Genomic DNA, 4818 nt, shown 5'->3' with positions numbered 1-4818 from the left:
AGAAATGAAGCCCTTTCAGCTTCATTGCTCTGTAGAGGTTTCCTGTTTGGATGAATAAACAAATGTTTAAATTAAAACCTCAAAACCTCACTTGCTCACTAATAACTCGACCCATGTGCCTTGTCTGATGTCCCCTCTGATCTGCCTCCATTGTTTTCACAATGACAGTATGACAATATTTCTAAGAGTTACATACTGTTGTGGGATAATATGTAAATGGTTTAAAAACAAAGGTGCGAATTCACAAAGAATGGATTGCGGCCGCTGATAGCACCATGAATTGTGTATCATTTGCAACCGCTATCTGCGCCGTCTCAAGGTCCGATTCACAAATGATATTGCGCTAATGATATGACGGTGCAAACGTGCCCAGAAAGTTTTGCAGCTAAGTGCAATTTGCCCTTGTTTTATGTTTGATTGAGTGAGCAGAATGGCTTCCAGTGTTCCAGGCTTTTCTCCACATTTCAGCACACAGATTGATCCATAATGAAAACTGCAGAGAGCACAAAAGTTTTTACTTAGCAGAGATGCACACACACTTCTTTTACTTCTCTAGTATTTTGCACCTATAACATAATCTGTAATGAAATGTCAAAATACACCTCATAATGTGACTCAGGCTGGTCTGAAACGTCTTGGATTAATTTCTGAATCTTACAATACTGTTGTTCAGTTGTAACTGAATGTATCTGGGATTTCACAGAAACATCAGTAGTGATGTTCTGTTTGTTTCCCACAGCTGCAGCATCACACAGCAGCTGAAACGATAAGTGTGTCTCCAAACTGAGAAAGAGGCTGTGCGCATTTACGCACCCGGCACAGCAGCGGTAACTTCATTAACACCGGTTCAGTCAAGATCTGACAGTAATTAATATTCTGTGTTCTGCTACACATCTACACAGATCAGCTGTTATGCACAGATTCCAGGTTTATACGGTGAAGTTGTTTCTAATAAACCTGACCTTTATGGATGAATCCTGAGCTCCATCAGAGCTGTCAGGACATTTTTATTTTGAGTAGCTGAAAGTCTGAGATAAGCCTGCCACCCCATACCCACGATTTCGCCATAAATACTTTAATATCATTCAATATCAATTCAATATCATTCAATGCCTCACAAGCTTTAAGACTTGACAGAGACAGAGAGAGAGAGAGAGAGAGAGCTGTGAGTGAGTTAAGTGCGCTTCAGTTACCGCCAACTCTCTGAAGACGCTAATAATTCCACTCTACCTACATGTGACTATTAGCTAGCGCCGGTCTTTGTGAACTGGACTGTTTTTGCAATGAAACTCATTTGCATATAAATATTTTGCGCCAAATGTATGCATATTATTTAATTTACATAGGCTTACGTGCAAATAGCAAAGGACCATTGAGACTATTTGCATGGCGGCGCAGTTTGCTGTGCATTTCACCCTTTGCAGGTGCTTTGTGAATTACAAGGTTTCGTTTTGTCTCATTTGCGCAGGTTTAACGGCTGCAAAAGCCACATAATCCTTTTGTGAATTCACCCCAAAGAGTGAATCCTTTGCACTTGTGTGTTTATTAATTTGTTCAGTTCAGTGTCTACAAAATTGTCATTGTTTGAACTGATGTCCACATGTATAAATTGAACAGCAACAAAAATTAAATGTTTTTAAAGGAAAACATTGCCGATTTTCAACCAGCGTTGTATCATTACAATGTGTCTAGTATATGCAAATGAACAATGTTTAAATTCCCTCCATGTTGCCTGCACCCATAGCCCCCCACTCATTTGCTGCCGAAAGTCAGCCAGATGGCGGCGTACTTTGGAGAGCTACATGGTGCAGATCCTATAAAAACAGTTTTTGCTTGCACACTGTTTCAATATATCCAGACTTGATGGGGAAAAACGTTTTGTAAATGAAAATAAATAATAAAATTAGTGCTAATCTGGCCATGAACACATTGTCAGTAGATTCAATAAGTCTTAGTTGGACGAAGGGCACAATGTATTCTGATTGTTGTAGCATTCCCCCTTAAGAGTAGTATGGGGAATCTACAGCCTCTTTCTCAGTTTTCTCTAGTCATAGGGCACCAATTCCAAAAATAATTGTACGTTTCTACTATGTAGGTGACATAGTTTTAAGAAATCATCATCACTTTTTCCTTTAATATCCATTAATTAATCCATGATTGAAGACACAAAGTTTGTAACATGTTGTTGCACTACTGCAACTCTGGATCAGTGCATCACTGTAATAATGGTGCAATAGCGCCATCCAGTGGCTTCAAGATAAAACTGTCAAATTGTTAGTTGTCAAACTGACTTTATTTAGTGGCCAAAGTGAATACTGATATATTCACTCTAACAATATTTACCATACTGTACCACTGTAATTCCAGAAGAAACAACAAAGTCAGTTTTTCCATCATGAGAGCAATTCCCATATTAAAATTATTAAATAAAAGTGTTTATTTAATAATTTAAAAAACAATAACAAAATAATTACTTTTTCCCTACACAATAATGTAAAACCTGATTTGTAGGAAAATTATATCAGCACATCTTCAAACATGAATCTAGTTTGCAACACCAATGATGAGACATTTTGTGTGCAAGTCTCTGGATATTTTACATCAGTTTATTTGATTAATGATCTATGAGCAGTGAACTGACAGGAAAAGGGTAGCTCCTAAATGAGTTCATGTATAAGGTAAGATTAAAAATGCATGGCTCTAACTACACCTGTATTTTACAAGTCTAAGGAGTTTCTAGGAGAAGTCTAATATATCCATACACTCAACTCTGTTAAACCTTTCAGACTCTTGACTATATGCTTACATATAGATAAGAAACTAGGATATTGACAGGAATCCAGCAGGAGAATGTGTTTATGTAAAACTTTTGTTTACATGCATCTGGTCAGTAAAAAGATTTATTAAGTACTCACAAGTATATTTTTGCCACTGACATTGGCATATTTTAAGTGCTGCTCAAATGGAATATTGAGTGTTAATGATGCATTACCTCTGGTGCATAAAGCCAGAACAGAAAGCATATAGTAGCAAATAGTCACCTATTGCAGTAGAGAAGTAGGGATTTATTATTGTCAGAGAGATGGTTGAGTTTGTGTCCCATAATTTTGATTTGGGGAGTATTTATGTGAGCAGGGCCTTGTTAAGTATTTTCTATGTTTATGTTGTTTGTTATGTTTATGAGTTACAAGTTTACTTCGTCTTTGATGGCTTATTTCAGCTGTATACTTTATATTGAAGAAATAGGTGTCACAGGATGACTGTTCCTCTCTGCCTCCATTCTGGGAAGAAAAAAGGCTTTTTGTTTATTTGGAACATGAGGTTTGAGCCAAATGGAGAAGAGAGTTGAGCGTGAGAAGTTGTCTCTAGTAATGCCATTGGCTTTTTACATGACGCTTGGTATCCTGTTGATGATTTTGCTTTTTAAAATAAATTAGCTCTATGGGCGTTTTTACTTTTTCCTTTCCTATGTTTATCTCTTCTCTTTCTTACGTCACTTTTTTTTGGATGAATATGCAGCGCATAATTTAAGTTCAGTGTCAACCTTAAATGTCAATGCAGAAAGTAGTGTGCTCTTTATGAGGCAAGTCAGTAAGTAAGGGTGTGGCAGTTTGCATTCCATCACAATTCAACAATTAATGTTTGGGAATATAAAACCCATCAGAAAATTGTTTGGATTAACCTACTTGCAAATCTGGTATTTTCAGGGCCAAAGCCAGGATTCTAGAAATACTGAGGTGATGAATCAGTTTTGCCCCGTCACAAACCCCAACTCCTAGAAGATAACATTTTTATTTTTCATCATGAAAGTCTAAATGCTGTTTCAAAGCCAAACATTCTGTTGGGGAAATAGTAACTACTTTTACTACTACTATTACTCTTTTTATTTTCAGCCTAAAAGTTGAATCAAATTTAAATATTGAGTCTAAAAAAACTGTAATTGATCCTTTAAAATATCAACCATGTGGCAGCTTGGCCTGACCTTTGTTTGTAATTAAACACAACCCTTATTTTTTATTACGAATAAGTATTAGTATGTTATTTGTATTGTGTGTGCTACTGTTTAGCTGAAGTAAAGGTGGTTTTTGACATTTGAGAATCGGCAATTTGCAGTTACAGAGAGCTTCATGAGCCCTGTATAGACTAGCTTGGAGTCCAGCCCATGCTTAGCACTGTGGGTAATGTAGGCTGGAGTCTGGGAATGATGGGAAACGCAGTGAAGAATTGTGTGATTAGCTACAGTGAGACTATCCAGCCAAGAAGAGGGTGCACAGTCATGAATCCATCCATGCCTCTAGTCCCCCTCACCACAAGCACAGCAGCATCTTTATTCCTCTCAGGTCTTTTTTATGCTTTTCCCCAGCAAGCCTGGCTTTGTCTCTCCAACCCAGTTGTTTTCCATCTTTCCCAGCCTGCCTCTCTGTCAGAGCTCCAGTGAGCATGCAGTGCCTACGTCACTCCTTTCAGCAGATGGAGAGGAGGAGGAAGGGGAGGGGGAGGGTAAGATGAGGAGAGAAAGGGAGGAGGAGGAGGGAGCTGTATGTCTCTCCTGCATCAGCGTCAACATCACAGCCACGCCAGCCTCCGTCACCGGAAAACAAGGAGGAAGAACAGAAATCGTCGCACAACAGAGATTTGAAATAAAAAAACACCAGCAGCAGCTCCTCCTCCTCCAGCAGACGTGCATCCACAGATTAGGCCAAGACGGTTCTACCTGCCCCAGGAACAGGCATTAATAAGCTCCCCCTGACAGGAGGAGCTCTCCCAGGCATGACCTGAGAGGAGAAGGTAGGCAGCTGTCGGACGCTCTGCATCAAC

The sequence above is a fragment of the Thunnus maccoyii genome, chromosome 20 (genome assembly GCF_910596095.1).
Source record: "Thunnus maccoyii chromosome 20, fThuMac1.1, whole genome shotgun sequence".
Taxonomy (NCBI): domain Eukaryota; kingdom Metazoa; phylum Chordata; class Actinopteri; order Scombriformes; family Scombridae; genus Thunnus; species Thunnus maccoyii.
This window is presented reverse-complemented; position numbering follows the sequence as displayed.